At 41.6% G+C, this 20,099-nt stretch overlaps 1 non-coding gene across 1 annotated transcript; it reads right to left on the bottom strand.

Annotated features, from left to right (window-relative positions):
- Window positions 1–19,591: 19,591 nt before the first annotated feature.
- On the bottom strand, window positions 19,592–19,733 carry LOC127664247 (small nucleolar RNA SNORA48). Its single transcript, XR_007973113.1, has one exon. It is a non-coding gene; the product is annotated as a small nucleolar RNA SNORA48 (small nucleolar RNA).
- Between the last annotated feature and the right edge of the window lie 366 nt (window positions 19,734–20,099).

The following is a 20,099-nucleotide window of genomic DNA, read 5'->3' as shown; positions in this document are numbered from 1 at the left end:
GAGCTTAGACAAAATTCTAACAAGAACCGTCACTGAGAATTAAATTCAGCCTGAGAATTAAATAGAAGAGTATAAACTATCCTCAGGAAATCCTAAAACCTCAGGATTTTTCTGAGATAATCTTCTACTGCCAAATAGCTAAGGAAACTAAGGTCTAGACATTTGAGGTTACCAATGAAATATCTGACCACGGACTTTGGAACCAAATCCTCTCTTCATTTTCTGTATCCACACAAAGGTACTACGTAAATAGCAGAGAGATCCTCAGCTCCTAGATCCCTGCTGAGACAGGAAAAGCACTCCAGTTTCAAGGCCAGACTGGGCTACCATTAAAACAAGACATAAAGATAAGAAATTAATGTGAGGCTATAGTGGTCCTCTCTGAGTGACAACTGTACTTAGCGTTTGTGTTCTGAATTTAGGGAAATTGAAAATGAATAACTTTTATTTGGAAAATTGAGGGGACTTGAATAATGGCTGTAGATTAGGCAACATTATCATTTCAGTTAATGTTCCTAATATTAGAACTGTGACCATTAGAGAATTTGCTTGCATTTGGGGACTAACCACTGAAGTAGAGTAATAAGCCTTATATCTACAACTTACTCCTAAATGACTTTGAACTGGGAGTGGGGGTGAGATTTTGTGTCTGTAAAGCACAGAAGGAAGGAAAGGAAGGAAGAAAGGAGGGAGGGAAGGGAGAAAGGAAAGTAAGAAGGAATGAAAAAAGAAAGTGATAATGAGATGCTTTGTAAAAGCACACAGGTTCAAGATGAGCTTTACAAGTGAAGTCAAAAGACTGGCCTGTTTAAATTGAGTGTAATTGTGGTGGTTTGTATATGCTTGCCCTAGGGCATGACACAATCAGGAGGTGAGGCCTTATTGGAGGAAGTGTGTCACTGTGGGTGTGGGCTTCAAGACCCCTCCCCCTTCATAGCTGCCTGGAAGCAAGTCTTCTAGCAGTCTTCAGACAAAGATCTAGAACTCTCAACTCCTCCAGTGCCATGCCTTCCCGGATGCCATCATGTTCCTGCCTTGATGATAATGGACTGGACCTCCGAACCTGTAAGACAGCCCCAATTAAAAGTTGTCCTTCTAAGATTTGCCATGGTCATGGTGTCTGTAAAACCCTAACTAAGACAGTAATAAACTCTATTAGTTATTAATATGGGCCGGCCAGCCCTCAATAATCGAGGCAGAGGCCTATGGATTATTTAATCAGCTCTTGTACAATTACTGGGGGATTACCCCTAAATCTATACCTCAGTTGGCTACACTGGTAGTTCCCGGCTGTTCTCCCTAAGTACCTGCTATTTAAATCTCACCCAGCTTACTTCTGCTTCAGTAGTCTGTCCTGAGGGGCATTTCTTTCAGGTGTGTACTCTGTCTAATGGAGACATCTGTTCTCTCTCCTCCTCCTTCACTCTCCTTCCTACCTACACTGTCCCCAGCTCAGTAACTGAAATTCTGAATCTTCTATTCTCCCCAGTAATTGATTGTAGCCACTTTATTTTAACCCATAGCTTTGAATTGGGGATCAAGGTTTACTTAACATCACTTGGTACAACCTTATCTTGTGGACCACTATTTAGCATTTGAATACGCAGCAGCAACAGACCAAGAGCCCCACAGGTCTGTGGTTAAAAATCATCTTCTTTTTTGTTCTTGGAATAACTGAGTAATGTTATTCTCTGTTGTCATAGAGACTGATATTTGAGGAAGAGAAGATCTAGTAATCCACAAGAATTCTAATGTATCCATACTGTGTGGCCACCATGGTTGGCTCAAACATGGTAGCACAAGCCTGTAATCCCAGCACATAGCAAGCAGAGGCAAGAGGATGAAGGTCAAGGTCAAGTTCAGCTCATAGACTCTGAAAGAAGAGAGGAAAAATGGAAGGAAAGAATATGAAACGGAGAGAAAGATAGGAGCTGAAAATCTTGAAATAGTTGAGATAGTAAGTATTGCATTGATATAAAAAATGATGCTTATGTCAATAAACATCCTCTTGATTTTTAAAAACATGAGTTCAGAGATGAAAAGCTAATTCAATGGTTAAGACCACTTGTCCTTGCAAATGACACCCACCTGGGGTACATAACCCCCAATAACTCCAGTTCCAGTTTCTCTGACACCATCTTCTAACCTCTGTGGTACGCATATATACATGCAACAACAATAAAAAGAATGACAACAAAATTCACACACATAAAATAAAGCAAAATCTAAAATTAAAAATATGAGTTCTAAATAGGATGTGTACACACACACACACACACACACACACACACATTACCACTACTACTCCAAGAGTTAGTAATGGTTTGAATGTGAATGCCCTCCAGTTAGTGATTATATATGGGGAGAGGTGTAGGAGGTATGGCCCATCATTACCAGTATATGGTGTGTGTGCATGTGTGTGTGAGTGTGTGTGTGTGTGAGAGAGAGAGAAAGAGAGAGAGAGAGACAGGGAGAGAGAGAGAGAATGTGTGTGTTTGTGTGTGTGTGAGAGAGAGACAGACAGACAGAAAGAGTGAGAGAGAGAGAATGTCTGTGTGTGTGTGAGAGAGAGAGAGAGACAGAGAGAGAGAGAATGTGTGTATATGTGTGTGTCCCTGTGAGACTGAAATGCTTATGTGTCGGTAAAGGGCATGGAGATAAACCACTCCAGAGATGGTTTCAGGGAACAGCATCTGCTTTATTATATATGAACAACCACTTAAATGGTTATTGCAAGCCTACCAACTGATTGATTAGTGCATTACCTCAGATTGGACCCTGAGCATTCATACCTCCAGGGTCCCTATGCCTAAGAAGTCAATTAAAGCAGATGTGGAGAGTGCATACTTGTCTGCAGGCCAGCGACCGGCTACTCTCCTTCAGACATCAGTGTTCTGATTCAGCAGGATGCTGAGCCGTGCTTCTCATGTAGAAGTGCACTGTGCCATGTAAGCTGGCCACCAGGTAGTGCCTGCACTTTCTCCTGCATGGGCCGGATGAAGTAAGGGTATCACTGAAGGTGGGCTCTGCTCGAAATATTTCGTCTCTCTCTCTCTCTCTCTCTCTCTCTCTCTCTCTCTCTCTCTCTCTCTCTCTCTGCTTTCCAATCTGAGTTCTCAGATTGCTGCTCCAACTATACATACCATACCATGCTTGTCTACAATGATGACTCCGTTTTCCCTCTGAAACTCTTAAGTCCCCATAAACTTTTTCTATACTTCTGGTCAATGTATTTTATCACAGAAACAGAAAAGTAACTAATATACTTAGGAAACAGCATAGAAGAGAGATGAAAAGACTTAAGATGTGGAAGTTGAGGAGGAATGCTGACAACCCTCTATTCAGACACGACCCAGTCCCTGAAGTCGCCTGTGGATACCTGCACAGGATTGGGCCTCTCACCTGTCCATCATGAATAAAGGAGGTACAAATGAGGGTCCATCCCTTTCTGAGAATCTTTGACTGTTAGTTATTTCCTGGAGGAGGGGTTATACTTTTCCATAGAGATGTAGCCACTGCTGAACTCTTGGGAAGAGTTCAGAGAGAAAGGAACAAGATACCAGAGTGTAATAGGAATGAATACAATCACAATGAACTGTATGTGTGTATACACACACACATACACACACACACACACACATATCTGTATCACAATGCACTGTGTATATACCACATATATCTATATCATAATACACTGTGTATATACATACATACATACATATATCTGTGCCGCAATGCACTGTTGTGTATATTCATACATATATATGTACCACAATGCACTGTGTGTGGTGTTTATATGAGAGAGAGAAAAACTGTGAGAGACTAAAGAAAAAACTTAAAAATTGGAGTTTGACTATACCCTCCAAATACCGGGTGTTTGTGTGGTTTCAGAATGATTGGTATTAGAGTCACGGCTGTTTCCTGTGTGGCACTGATGAGAGGTAGAACAGTCGCTTCAAGATTTTCAGATGCCTTTGACTATACCATAGAATTCCAGGGACTCTGAAGCACACAGAGGACCTCGAGAATCCTCTATAAACATGCCTTTCAAGAGGAAGGGCATCTGTAGTAAAGGAAGCAAGGAACAAGCAAGCAAAGGACAGATCAGCTAAGTCCTAAGACAAAGGCAAACCTTTGAGGTAGCGTATGTGTGGTTCAACAGAAATAGAGTCGACTGCTCAAATGAGCATGCTTTGAATTTCATGACAGTGCCAGCCTAGAAATTCACACAAAGCTGAACATGATATCGCCTCGCCACTCACACAGCTTTTGAACATTCTGACACAAGGCAGCACTACAGCGAACTTCGTGCTTCAGCAGATGGTGCCGCAGCCGAGCCCTGCTGCTACTGCTGGAATTATCCCGCATTTAGAGGGCACATTGTGATTTATAAAGTCCGTTACCAGCGTCTTTGCATTGTGTGCTACCCTGTAACCTTACCAGCTAAAGAAGATGTATGTGTTCACCTGTGTGCAACAGATGAGGCGGAAAGACAGCCCCTGCAAAATGACGCTACTTGTCTAAAATTAGCACAGCTACATTACCTAGCAAGGCTGTCCTCAGAAAGACTATCCCCTGGCCTGTTTTTCTTCCTCTACTGTGAAGCCTCTTTTATTCTTCCCACAACTGGGGAGGGGTTATTTATTAATAGTTTCCCCATATTTGTAAGGTCTAAGCTAAAAATAGCTTAGAGTAAAATGAAAGGTTTGACATCATCGAATGATGTCAGAAGGAGCCAAGATTAGAATTTCTGTTTCCTGAGTTGCTATTTCTTCACTAATCCATTAAATATTCACTGATGATTCAACTGGAGATATTTTGGCCAGTAGTAACTACGTAAATGCTTTCAACCAAAATTTATGAGGAAAATACGCTTGGCACAAATCTCTTAACGAGGGGATAGGATGTAGTTCATTTGGTTAAATGCTTACCAAACATGCATAAAACCCATGTCCTAGTTAGAGTTCTATTGATGTGATAAAATGCCACAGCCAAAAGAAACTTGAGGGAAGGGTTTATTTGGTTCACAGACCTCCATTAAGGTCCATCATTTAGGGAGGTCAAGGCCGGGGAACAGGATGCTGGAGTCAGGAACTGAAACAGAGCCATGGAGGGATGCTGCTCACTGGCTTGCTCCCCCTGGCTTGCTCAGCCTGCCTTCTGATATAACCCAGGACCCCCTACCCAGGAGTGACACTGCTTACAATGAGCTGAACTCTATTTCACCCATTAAGAAAATGCCCTGCCCCCCAAAAAAAAGAAAAGAAAAAGGAAAAAGCCTTCCCTATAGACATTCTGATTGAGGCGTTTTTAGAAGTGGTTTCCTCTTTCCAGATAATAGGACAAAAAGAAATAAATGAACAGAGACCTCTGCCTCCTGCCAACCAGTTACGAGAGGCACTCCGACATCTTGGCTCCCAGACACCAGAGAGATCTGACATTGCCAGGTACACAGACATAGTCCGAGGCTAACTTTGCTTAGGTCTAAACCTGTCAGGCTTTTGCCTGTACCCAAGCCCTGGGCAGCTCAGTGGGCCATCTAGTGCCAACCTGGCCAGGAGGTCATTTACCCTGCAGACTGTCCAGCACTTGCAAGGGCGCGTGCCTCCATCCTACCTCCATCTTGGCTACCAGACGCCAGAGAGATTTAAAAGACAAAGCCAGCTAGCAGACATAGCCAAGGAGAACATCGCTGGGGCCTAAGTCTGTCAGGCTTTTGCCTGCACCCAGCCCTGGACAGCTAGGTAGGCCATCTGCGCTCCAACCCAGTCAGGGGTCATTTGCCCTGAAGACTGCCCAGCACTTGCAGGGCTGCACCTTGCCATCTTGGCTACCTGACAGAACCAGTTATCAGACATAGCCCGAGGCAAACATTGCTCAGGCCTAAGCCTGTCAGGCTTTTATCTGGATTCAGGGCCTGGGCAGCTTGGCGAGCCGTTTGTGCACCAACCCAGTTGGGGGAACTTTTGCCCTGCCGAGGGATCAACACTCAGAAAAGGTCCCTGCAGCTTCCGCCATCATCACCCCCTGAAGAAGCAAACGGGCAACACCAGGTTCACAGAGACAACTTGGGACAGGCCACACTAGGGCTCCAAGGGCACCCAAGAGGAGGGCATCACATCAACAATCTGTGCCAGGGGAAACCCAGTCATCCAGAGGTGTGGAAATAGCCTTATAGGCTCAAAGGAGGTTGAAGCACCAGCCAGTGACTAGACCAACTAACACCAGTAAGAACTAAATGGCAAAAGGCAAACGTAGGAAAACTACGAACAGAAATCTATGCAATATGGCAGCATCTGAACCCAATTATCCAACAACAGCAAGTCCTGGATACCCCAACACACCAGAAAAAGAAGATTTGGATTTAAAATCACTGGTCATGATGCTGCTAGAGGAACACAAAAAGGACACAAATAAATCTCTTAAAGAAATACAGGTGAACATGAATAAGTCAGAAGCCCTTACAATGGAAACACAAAAATCACTTAAAGAAATTCAGGAGAATATGGGTCAACAGATAGAAGCCAATAAAGAGGAAATGCAAAAATCACTTAAAGAAATGCAGGAGAAATTGAGTCAACAGGCAGAAGTCATGAAAGAGGAAACACAAAAATCTCTTTAAAAATTAAAGGAAAACACAACCAAACAAATGAAGGAACTGAGCAAAACCATCCTGGATCTAAAAACAGAAGTAGAAACAACTAAGAGTCACAAAGGGAGACAAATTTGGAGATAGAAAACCTTGGGAAGAAATCAGGGGCCATAGATGCAAATATCAACAACAGAATACAAAAGATAGAAGAAAGAATCTCAGATGACGAAGATACCATAGAAACCATTGACTCAACAGTCAAAGAAAATGCAAAACAGACAGGAAATCCAGGACACAATGAGAAGATCAAACCTAAGGATTATAGATATAGATGAGAGTGAAGATTTACAACTGAAAGGGCCAGCAAATATCTTCAACAAAATTATGGAAGAAAACTTTCCTAGCCTAAAGAAAGAGATGCCCATGAATATACAAGAAGCCTACAGAACTCCAAACAGACTGGACCAGAGCAGAAATACCTCCTGTCACATAATAATCAAAACCCCAAATTTACTAAACAAAGAAAGAATATTAAAGGCAGTAAGAGGGAAAAGGCCAAGTAACATATAAAGGAAGACCTAACAGAATTACACCAGACTTCTCACCAGAGACCATGAAAGCTAGAAGATCCTGGGCAGATCTCATGCAAACTCTAAAAGAACACAAATGTCAGCCAAGACTACTATACCCAGCAAAACTCTCAATCACCATAGATGAAGAAACCAAGATATTCCATGACAAAACCAAATTTACACAATATCTTTCCACAAACCCAGCTCTACAAAGAATAACAGGAGGAAAACTCCAATACAAGGAGGGAAATTACACCCTGGAAAAAGCAAGATAGTAACATTCTTTCATCAAACCCCAAAGAAGATAACCACTCAAATATAAAAATAACATCAAAAATGACAGGAAGTAATAATCACTATTTTTTAATATCTCTTAACATCAAAAGAATCAATTCCCCAATAAAAAGACATAGACTAACAGACTGGATAAGGAAATAGAACCCTACATTTTGTTGCATACAAGAAACACACCTCAGTGTCAAAGACAAAAACTACCTTAGAGCAAAAGGCTGGAAGACAATTTTAGAAGCAAATGGTCTCAAGAAACTAGTCGCAGTAGCCATTCTAATGTCAGATAAAATTCACTTTCAATCTAAAGTCATCAAAAGAGACACAGAAGGACTGGTCAAAGGAAAAATCCACCAAGAAGAACTCTCAATTCTGAACATCTATGCTCCAAATGCAAGGGCACCCTCATTCATAAAAGAAACTTTATTAAAGCTCAAAGCACACATTTCACAATAACACAATAATTGTGGGTGACTTCAACACTCCACTCTCCTCAATGGACTGATCAGGAAAACAGAAACTAAACAGGGACACAGTAAAACTAATTGAAGCTTTGGACCAATTGAATTTAACAGATATTTGTAGAACATGTCATCCTAAAGCAAAAGAATATACCTTTTTCTCAGCACCTCATGGTACTTTCTCCAAAATCAACCATATAATTGGTCACAAGACAGACCTCAACAAATATAAGAAGATCGAACTAATCCCATGCCTCCTATCAGACCACTATGGTGTAAGAGTGGTCTTCAATAGCAACAAAAACAACAGAAATCCTACATACACATGGAGGCTGAATAATACTCTACTCAACAATACCTTGACCAAAGAAGAAATAAAGAAATCAAAGACTTTTTAGAATTTAATGAAAATGAAGGCACAACATACCCAAATCTATGGGATGCAATGAAAGCAGTGCTAAGAGGAAAACACATAGCCCTGAGTGCCTCCAAAAAGAAACTGGAAAGAGCATACACTAGCAGCTTAACGGCATGCATGAAAGCTCTGGAACAAAAAGAAGCTAATTCACCTAGGAGGAGTAGAAGACAGGAAATCACCAAACTCAGGACTGAAATCAATCAAGTGGAATCAAAGAGAACCATACAAAGAATCAACAAAACCAGGAGCTGGTTTTTTGAGAAAATCAACAAGATAGATAAACCCTTAGCCAGACTGACCAAAGGGCACAGAGACAGTATCCAAATTAACAAAATTAGAAATGAGAAGGGGGATATAACAACAGAAACAGAGGAACTTCAAAAAATCATCAGATCCTACTACAAAAGCCTATTCTCAACACAACTGGAGGATCTGGAGGAAATGGAAAATTTCCTAGACAGATACCAAATAACAAATTAAATCAGGACCAAATAGATCATCTAAACAGTCCCATAACCCCTAAAGAAATAGAAGGGGTCATAGAAAGTCTTCCAAACAAAAAAGCATAGAACCAGATGGTTTCAGTGCAGACCTTCAAAGAAGACCTAACACCAATACTCTTCAAATTATTCCACAAAATAGAAACAGAAGGAACATTACCCAACTCCTTCTACGAAGTCACAATTACACTGATACCAAAACTACATAAAGATCCTACAAAGAAAGAGAACTTCAGACCAATTTCCCTTATGAACATCGATGCAAAAATACTCAATAAAATTCTTGCCAACTGAATCCAAGAACACATCAAAACGATCATTAACCATGATCAAGTAGGCTTCATCCCAGGGTTGCAGGGATGGTTCAATATACGGAAATCCATCAATGTAATCCACTACATAAACAAACTCAAAGAAAAAAACCACATGGTCATTTCATTGGATGCTGAAAAAGCATTTGACAAAATTCAGCATCTTTTCATGCTTAAAGTCTTAGAAAGAACAGGAATTCAAGGCCCATAGCTAAACATAGTAAAAGCAATATACAGCAAACCGGTAGCCAACATCAAACTAAATGGAAAGAAACTTGAAGCAATCCCCCTAATATCAGGGGCTAGACAAGGCTGCCTCCTCTCTCCATATCTTTTCAATATTGTACTCGAGGTACTAGCTAGGGCAATTAGACAACATAAGGAGGTTGTACTGGTTTGTTTTGTGTGTCAACTTGATGCAGGCTGGAGTTATCACAGAGAAAGGAGCTTCAGTTGGGGGAGTGCCTCCATGAGATCCAGCTGTGGGACATTTTGTCAATTAGTGATCAAGGTGGGAGGGCCCCCTGTGGGTGGTACCATCTCTGGCTGGTAGTCTTGGGTTCTATAAGAGAGCAGGCTGAGTAAGCCAGGGGAAGCAAGCCAGTAAGGAACATCCCTCCATGGCCTCTGCATCAACCCCTGCTTCCTAACCTGCTTGAGTTCCAGTCCTGACTTCCTTTTGTGATGAACAGCAATGCAGAAGTGTAAGCTGAATAAACCCTTTCCTCCCCAACTTGCTTCTTGGTCATGATGTTTGTGCAGGAATAGAAACCCTGACTACGACAGAGGTCGAAGGGATACAAATTGGAAAGGAAGAAGTCAAACTATCACTATTTGCAAATGATATGATAGTATACTTAAGTGACCCAAAAAACCTCCACCAGAGAACTCCTACAGCTGATAAACAACTTCAGCAAAGTGGCAGGTTATAAAATCAACTCAAGCAAATCAGTAGCTTTCCTATACTTAAAGGATAAGCAGGCTGAGAAAGAAATTAGGGAAATGACACCTTTCACAATAGCCACAAACAATATAAAGTACCTTTTTGTGACTCTGACCAAACAACTAAAAGATCTTTATGACAAGAACTTCAAGTCTCTGAAGAAGGAAATGGAAGAAGACCTCAGAAAATGGAAAATCTGCCCTGCTCATGGGTTGGCAGGATTAATATAGTTAAAATGGCCATCTTGTCTAAAGCAATATACAGATTCAACGAAATACCCATCAAAATCCCAACTCAGTTCTTCACAGAGTTAGAAAGAGCAATTCTCAAATTCATCCGGAATACCAAAAATCCAGGCTAGCTAAAACTATTCTCAACAGCAAAAGAACTTCAGGGAGAATCAGTATCGCGAGATCTCAAGCAATAATACTACAGAGCAACAGAGTTAAAAACTGCATGGTATTGGTACAGTGACAGGCAGGCAGATCAATGGAATAGGATTGAAGACCCAGAAATGAACCCACACACCTATGGCCACTTGATCTTCGACAAAGGAGCTGAAAACATCCAGTGGAGAAAAGATAGCCATTTTAACAAATCGTGCTGGTTCAAATTGAGGTCATCATGCAGAAGAATGCGAATTGATCCATCCTTATCTCCTTGTACTAAGCTCAACTCCAAGTGGATCAAGGAACTCCATGTAAAGACAGACACACTGAAACTAATAGAAAAGAAACTGGGGAAGACCCTTGAGGACATCGGTACAGGGAGAAAGTTCCTGAACAGAATACCAATAGCTTATGCTCTAAGATCAAGAATTGACAAATGGGACCTCATAAAATTACAAAGTTTCTGTAAGGCAAAGAACACCATCAAAAAGACAAATCGGCAACCAACAAATTGGGAAAAGATCTTCACCAACCCTACATCTGACAGAGGACTAATATCCAATATATACAAAGAACACAAGAAGTTAGACCCCAGAAAACCAAATAACCCTATTAAAAAATGGAGTACAGAGCTAAACAAAGAATTTTCACCTGAAGAACTTCAGATGGCTGAGAAGCGTCTTAAAAAATGTTCAACATCATTAGTCATCAGGGAAATGCAAATCAAAACAACCCTTAGATTTCACCTCATACCTTTTTTTTTTTTTTGCACCAAGTAATAAAGTTGCTTAATCTGGAGCAAACAATACAAATATCTTCATACGAATAATCCTTTTTATTCAGAATTTAACATAAACATTGTCTAAGATGTCACTATCTGAAGTAACTACGCTGATTTTCTTTAAATTCTTTGAAATCTAGCTATTCTTTTTTTTTTAAATTGGATACTTTATTTATTTATTTATTTATTTTAATTTTTTATTCGATATAATTTATTTACATTTCAAATGATTTCCCCTTTTCTAGCCCCCCACTCCCCAAAAGTCCCGTAAGCCCCCTTCTCTTCCCCTGTCCTCCCACCCACCCCTTCCCACTTCCCCGTTCTGGTTTTGCCGAATACTGCTTCACTGAGTCTTTCCAGAACCAGGGGCCACTCCTCCTTTCTTCTTGTACCTCATTTGATGTGTGGATTATGTTTTGGGTATTTCACCTCATACCTTTTAATTCTAGTCAGAATGGCTAAGATCAACATCAGGAGAAAACAGGTGCAGGCGAGGATGTAGAGAAAGAGGAACACTCCTCCACTGCTGGTGGGGTTGCAAATTGGTACAACTCTGGAAGTCTGGTGGTTCCTCAGAAAACTGAGCACTTCACTTCTGGAGGACCCTGCTATACCACTCCTGGGCATATACCCAGAGGATTTCCCAGCATGTAATAAGGATACATGCTCCATTGTGTTCATAGCAGCCCTATTTATAATAGCCAGAAGCTGGAAAGAACCCAGATGTCCCTCAATGGAGGAATGGATACAAAAAATGTGGTATATATACACACAATGGAGTACTATTCAGCCATTAGAAACAATGAATTCATGAGATTCTTAGACAAATGGATGGAGCTGGAGAACATCATACTAAATGAGGTCTCAAAAGATCAGTCATGGTATGTACTCACTGATAAGCGATATTAGCCTAAAAGCTTGGAATACCCAAGACATAATCCACATATCAAATGATGTCCAAGAAGAACGGAGAATTGGCCCCTGGTTCTGGAAAAGCTCAGTGCAGCAGTAAAGGGCAATACCAGAACAGCAAAGTGGGAAGGGGTGGATAGGGGAACAAGGGGAGAGAAGAGGGCTTATGGGACTTTCGGGGAGTGGGGAGCCAGGAAAGGGGAAATCATTTGAAATGTAAATTAAAAATATATCAAATTTTAAAAAAAAAGAAAGAAATGAATAAAAAACCAAGACACCACTATATCACATAAACTGGGTTTGGGGGCACACGTCTACTTCCCAGCACTTGGGATATTAATGCAGTAGGATTAAGAGTTCAAGGTTATCCTCTACATAGCAAGTTCAATGCCAGATTGGGATATCTGAGACCCTTTTTCCAAAAAGCAACAGTGAAAATATTCTCTTTCAATTGCTTATAATTAAATTTATTACCACATATACTATATTTTTCAAGTTTTCAGAAAGGGTCCTCAGGAAGTGACATGCCCAGTTTTCTGAGGAACCGCCAGAGTGATTTCCATAGTGGTTGCACCATCTTGCAATCCCACCAGCAGTGGAGGAGTGTTCCTCTTTCTCCACATCCTTGCCAACACCTGCTGTCTCCTGAGTTTTTGACCTTAGTCATTCTGAGTGGTGTGAGGTGAAATCTCAGGGTTGTTTTGATTTGCATTTCCCTAATGATTAATGATGTTGAACATTTCTTAAGGTGTTTCTCAGCTCTCCAAAGTTCTTCATGTGAAAATTCTTTGTTTAGCTCCGTACCCCACTTTTTAATGGGGTTATTTGGTTCTCTGGGTTCTACTTTCTTGAGTTCTTTGTATATATTAGATATTAGCCCTCTGTCGATTTAGGGTTGGTGAAGATCCTTTCCCAGTCTGTTGGTTGACGTTTTGTCCTTTTGACGGATAGTTGTAATACTGTACAAGCTAAAAGCTCCTTCACAGAAGGAAGTTTAAAAATCACAAAATTGCTAAAGCAGATGTGGCTATTACAAAGAAAGAGGAAGTTTAAAGGAAAACAAATTATTCAAATCACTTAGAATGTCAGGTGCTGGAAGGCATGAGTGCACACATTGGGAACATAAAGCTCTTCACACATGGAAGAGCTTTAGATTTTTCCTTACCCACATGGTCCCCATTTGTTGAAGATTCGCATACATTGGATGATTTATTTTATTTACTTTAGAAGAAGTTTGAGTACTACTTAAGGCAAGGCCAGCAAATAGGAGGCTGAAAATGTTTTTTCTCTTTTCTAAAACATTTTAGCTTTAAAAAAATTATTTGTTCTTATATTCAAGTAACTTTTGAATAGAATAAACGTTCCAGGAGTTGGAGTTAAATATAGCAACAACAGATCAGCAGGCAGAAATTAATTGTGCATTAAATATGTTAGTGTGGTCTCAGTTGAGAAGTAATATATCCATTGAAATTAGTCCAATATTTTTTACATTTTTCCTGATTTGTCCTAAGAAATAGTCTCTCTATTTAGGCCAATATAGCCTAAACACACTATATAGTTCAGAAAGGCTTTGATCAGAAGGCAATAATTCGTTTCCTGCTCCTTAAGTGATATAATTACAGGTATGAGCCACCATGTCTAGAAAGCTTGCATGTTTATTGTTTTAAGCACCAAATTGGGTTTGTCTGCATACTAGGCAAGACTTGTAGCATTGAACTGTGAAGTGGAACCTTAAAGGTTCTTTGGAAAGGTCAGTTGAATGATGTTTTGCTGGGGTGAACACATGAAAGTATGGTCAGTTAAAATGGACACAGATGAAAGACTAAGGCAGACTCATGAAGGAACATTTCACTGAAGCAGACACAGGAGAGAGGATGTTCTGCTAAAGCAAAGACGTGAAAGGATACATGATGAAAGATTCTTTGTTAATAACATGCATATATCGGCCTGCCTTACACTGCAGAGTTGAGCTGCATTTGTTGGGACTTGGAGGACTCGGGCTGATTGGATGAACGTGCTGAGGCAAGGCCTGTGCTGAGGGAAGAAGGCACATGGAGGACATAAATAGGAGGGTATAAATAGGATGGAGTGACAGAGACAGCTTGGCTTGCTGCTACAGCTAGCTGCACAACACTTGTGGGTCTCTGAGTCTTGACTGATCTTCACTTCCCTGTGAGAGGCACAGTGAAAAATTCTCCAGGTGTCCCTCCTGGTGCCTCCTGCTGACTGGAGCCAAGGCTGTGTAAGCTAGGTTGTGTCATTGCTGTTGCTATCCTAACTCTATTAAACAGGACTGATGGTGTATCCATGAAGAGTTTGCAAGTGGATAGATCTCTGCTGCCTGCTGACCTGTGAACTGAACTGCTGATTTCCAGACAACACAGATGGGAGTTACTCCAAAGAACCTTTCTAAACAAGTCTACTTCCCACCCCCACCTCAGCTCTCCACCATATCCTTTCTTTTCCATTACCTCTGATGGGTAATGGGCTACAAGGGAGATTAAAGCATTTAAGAACCATCTTTTTTTTTTTTTTAAAAAAAAAGGTTTGAAAAAATAAAATTACAGAACTGTATCCCTAGCCCTTGAAAAACCATTTCAATTCTCAAAACACACGCAGTGGCCAGTACCTAATACATAAAGCAGGGTAACAGTTAGAGACTAAAAAGACCCATGTACATCAACACATGTAATTACTGAAACCAAAAGTATTCCAAGACAATAGTACATGACACAGAAGATTATTAGTATATGCAATCCAAAATAATTCATCACTCTCTGCCCCCAAAACTAGAAGATCCATTTTAGTTAGACGTGACTATTTGATTTGTTAAAGTCTATAACATCAAAGAATAATATTGAAGTCTATTATGAACACCAAAATTCTAACTAAGTAAGATCTAGGTTTTATATTTTGGTTCCCAGCTACGCTTCCAATGGAAAAGTAAGATAATATCAGTAGTCTGATATCTTCCTCTAAATAACTTGTAAACTCTAGCTCTCTCTAGCCCACTTCCTGCTCAAGTCCTCTGAGGGAGCAACTAGATCACACAGGCTGGGCTATAAGTGGGGATCCTCTGTCTGCTCTTTACTGCTCTATGTGTCGAAGCGGAGTAGACCTAGAGCTGGAAGGGAAAGTGCCTGGAGCTGGGTGCCAGTCACAAAGCAACGGCACTGTTGTCGCCTGTGTGAAGTTGGATTATGTCTTAGTCTTTCCCACTAGAGAATGTGCAGCCATAGTCCTGTTAGTGATCACAGTTATTTCAGAGACTGGCCTCCAGAAGTGAGAAAGCAGAGTTCCCAAGCCCATTAACTCATCCATAGAACCCAGATAGAACCAGAGTCATTTATTAGACAATCTGGCTTGCTTCTTTTAAATTTTAACTCACTGTTTCTTTTCCAGTTTTCTTCATTTCGACAATTCCATACATGTACACCACAAAATATGATCATATGCACTCTCTTTAACCATCCAATTCCTCCCACCTACCATGTGTCCCTCCCAACACTGTGTATTTTTAATATAATTCACTTCATCCAGTTAACACTGCCCTTATGTGCATAGGTGTGCAGACATCCACTTGAGCATGAGAACCCTAGGTGTTGTCATATCGCCGGTTAAGAATGATTCTCCCTCCCCCAGCTACTATCCACTGCCAGTAACTTCTCATCTTTAATCATTCACCAAAACCAGCAGCAAAGCCTGAACTTTAATCCATGCAAATCTTCCAACTCAGGTGGCAACTGAAGAGCTGTCCCCTGTTGAGTGAAGCCAACAGAGATGCCAGCAGAGATGCAGGGGTGTCTCCTGCGGCTTATCTGGAAGTTCAGCTGTTCAAATGCTGAAGTCAAACAGGTAAACTCTCCCAGGTGAAGGAGCATTGTTTCCACAACACTTTGTCACAGCTAGGGACTTGATGGAGATGTGTCTAACTGGTAGGGAAAGAGAACCTCAGAGACCAACAAAAGAACTCGCACAAATCTATATGAGTGCATTTGTTGTGTGAACTAAAGAGCACAAGCAGCTCCATTTATAATAGTGCTTGCTGTTCTTCACCCAGAAAGGGCACTTTATGACAATTTATACATAGACAAATACAAGAGATCAAAGAACATTTCCACTCATAGTTACATCTTTGAACAATTTGTGATGTTTTTGTTCATAAAATGAAGTTGTATGTAGGAAGTCACACTGTTGGTGCTTGGGGAGTAACTACCCCATGCATTTTAAACTTTAAAATATAAATTAAGTTCTAAAACATAATTCATACTTTATTTTTGTTTTATTTATGACATGTTGACATGAAGATCTCATCACGTTGTCTAGGCTCATCACAAACTCACTGACTCAAGTGATTCCACTGCCTGTGCCTACTGAGTGTAGTTCATGTTTTTAAAAGACTTCCTAATGTCCAATATAGAGACGTTTTTCAATATTATATTTGCCTTTCATCTCTATAGTAGATTTATGGAAAAGACTTACATTTTCCCTCATTCATTAAAACTGCTAAGAGATGTTTTGTTATATTTTCAGCTCATATTAAATTAATCAATCTGAGAATACTATTTTTATTTTTTTAACCTATATCGCTAAATGAAAAGAAACATTCATCTTTCTTGCCTGAGATCCAAACCCAGGCTTCCTGTTCATTTGATCCTGTGGTGAACACGTGGATCAAGTCACACATTGCTAATGTGTATGATTCATAAAAGTCAGTAAATGACAAGGCACTCACCCTACAAACACACATATTTGTCTTTCCCTTACCCCTTTCCTTCTTTTCTTTTTTCTTTCTTCATATAACTGTACCCCACAATTTAGCACACAAACACGACTATTGTCAATAATGTAGTTCTATTTCTGTAAAAGCAGAGATAATGACTGTTAAAATAGAAAGAAGTATGAGGAAGTAATTTTTTCCTTACTGAACATGCACTGTGTTTCACTTTCCATATATAGCTTATGATTCTTTTACTGTACCATTGTGCCTTGCGCTTGCATATTGGTGGCTGTTACAAGAGCTTTTATTTGCAGTTGGGGGTGGGGGTGAGTAGCAGTGTGCCGTATCCTGGGTTTCCCCAGGTACATATTCTTAGTACAGGCACAAGCAGATTAGGTTGTGTGGAGTTAACACTCTATCCTGCTAGATAATTCTGGAAGGTGGCTAGAATTTGTTACTGAGTAATTCTCCTTGGAGGTAGCACTGTCCTTGGGGGATGAGAGACACAGAAATAAGTCATGGAGAAGGATAAAACAAGGTCCTTTGCTTTTGATTAGAATTATTAGTATTCATATTAATGCAGCTTTTAAAAGTGTTTGTATATACTGAGATATTCACACCAACTTGCAGTTCTAGCTAGTGAGAGTATACCTACTGGAAGATTGAAGGTTTTATTTATGATATATAATTCAAAATAACAGTATAATATATATTATCCTTTTCTTAAAAAAGACCTTTTTGTTGATTCTTTGTGAGTTTAACATCATGCACCCCCAGTACTGCACATCATCTCTCTATCTCCTCATATCTGCTCTTCACTCTTACAACCTCCCCCCCAAACACACACACACACACACACACACACACAGCATATAGAACATCTCATTATGGAAGCTGTAGTTTGGCACATTGTGTCCCACAGTATATTCCTCTGTCTACACATCTTAACTTGCAAATGTTCATTGCAATGAGTCATGGGTATGGTTCAAGATCTCTGGCCTCCGTGAGACCATCAGTATTGAATCCTCACCGGGACTCTTCCCAGCTATCTTCTTGTTGCCCTGTGTTATAAAGATTCTGTAGTTTTGGATTAGCAGGAATGCCCCTGTTCACGTGTCCCAACCGTTCATAGAAATACAGACTTTGGGGCGGGCCACTTCAGAGCCCTGGGTCTGCGCTGGAGTAGTAGCTGGACTGCTCAGCACGCTGGTTCTCCCTTATCTACACCAGCAGCTGCTCATCCTTATCTGCCCCATCAGGGTGAGCTCTCCAGCACTGCTCTGGCTAGGCCACCCCACCCTTCAGTAGGAGACAGAATTAGTTAGCTCTCCTGCTCTCTTGACCTCAGAGGCAGCTCAACCACACCCAGGACTCCAGAGTTAGCGCCATTGTGTGTCTCAGTCAAGGCACAGGGCCCACTCTCCCAAATGCTGAAGCCTGCAAGGGTCTGGACCAACTCTTCTGCTCTCACACCCTCTGGGTTGGCTCCCCAGTGCCTTTGCCATCAGGGCCAGCTCTACTACATTGCCCAGGTGAGGTGCAGGACTGCTCCCCAGTGCTATAGCCGATGAGGAACAGGGCTAGCTATCTTGCATTCATGCCCTTGGAGCGACCTTTCTTGACTATCACAGGTGGCAAAGGAGGTATCACCTCCTCTCCAAGCCACCTCATGGCATAGCGGAGCCAGCTCTCCCTTGCTCTCCCCAGCTCACACATGCCCTGCCACCAGGGTCAGCTCTCTTGTGCTGTCCAGATGAGGTGCAGGGCTTCCTCTCCAGTGTTGCAGCTGGTGAGGGGCAGGGATTGCTCTCCTGTGGTCATGGCACTCTGGGCTGCTTTTCCAACTGCCTCGGATGGCAAGGGGCAAGGGGGCATCAACTCTGCATCCATGCCACCCCACAACAGATGAGCAGGGTGTTCAGCTCTCCCATGCTCACACCCTGGAGGCCAGCTCACCCACACCCTCCCAGCCAGGGCCAGCTCCACTGTGCTGCCTCTCCCAAGTGCTGCCACGGTTGAGAGATGGGGTCAGCTCTCCAGAGCACCACAGCACCAGTAAGGGGCAAGGGCAGTTCTAATGTCCATGTGGTCCCCGGGGCCTGCACACACCAGGGATGTCACCATGTTCTCTGGTGGTCTGGATATCAACACTGACCCTGCTACTGTGTAGCCATAGACTCAGACATGGTCCTTAGAAGGCGCCGGGCGGTGGTGGCACACGCCTTTAATCCCAGAACTTGGGAGGTAGAAGCAGGCAGATTTCTGAGTTCGAGGCCAGCCTGGTCTACAAGGCTACACAGAAAACCCCTGTCTTGAAAAACCAAAAAGAAAGAAAGAAAAAAGGCAGCTCAGACTGGGACCTTAACATGGTCTCACAAAGAGGCTATTCTTATCCACCAAGTCTCCAATTTCATCCCTCCTCATATTGCTCAAGCGGCTCTGCTTCTCTTCCTCTCCCTCTGACCATCACACACACGCTCACTGTGGTGGCTTCAGCTGCAGGCTGCCCATATGGCTGGCAGGCCCCTGGGTAATCCCCTCAGTCCGCGATGTGTTGCATGGCAGCAAGCAATGACTCAAGCCTGCCTGTGCTGTGGCCTGGAGGGAGGTCTGTGGATGGCATGGCCGAACGCTGGTCTCTCTGTCTTCCTCCTCCTGTGGTGTGTGCTGCCTTGTTTAATTTGATTTGATAGTTATTTGATTTTTATATGTTCTAGGTATAAAACAGCTTTGGCCACCAAGCCAAGCAAGGAGCTAAAAGGAACAAAGGACCGCCATCTGCTCTGCCCCTGACTGATAGAAGAACACCAACCACAACAGGGTCTCTTTACCCACTGCCAGGGGCTTTTTCTTTCTTTCTTTCTTTCTTTCTTTCTTTTTTTTTTTTTTGCTTTGCTTTTTTTTTTCCTTAACTAACATAAAGAGCAAAATAAATCGTGTATCAAAGCTGAACATGGAAAATGGAATAACAATTCTCCTGAAAACAGAAAGCAAGTCCTGCCGTTTGTAACGACAAGGGTGACATTATGGGTGAACAAGGGTGACACTGGTGCCAAGTGAAATAAGCCGGACAGAAAAAGAGAAATGACACACAATCTCACCCCTGTGAGATTTATTAAAAAATAAAACAAAATTAAAACATAGAGCAGCAAGTGAAGGATATGTACCAAGGTTATAGCAGAGAGGAAGAGAGATGAGATTGGTGACTTGGG

The sequence above is a fragment of the Apodemus sylvaticus genome, chromosome 13, assembly GCF_947179515.1.
Source record: "Apodemus sylvaticus chromosome 13, mApoSyl1.1, whole genome shotgun sequence".
Lineage (NCBI taxonomy): Eukaryota > Metazoa > Chordata > Mammalia > Rodentia > Muridae > Apodemus > Apodemus sylvaticus.
Note: the sequence above shows the minus strand (reverse complement) of the source record. Positions and strands in the feature narration are given on the sequence as shown.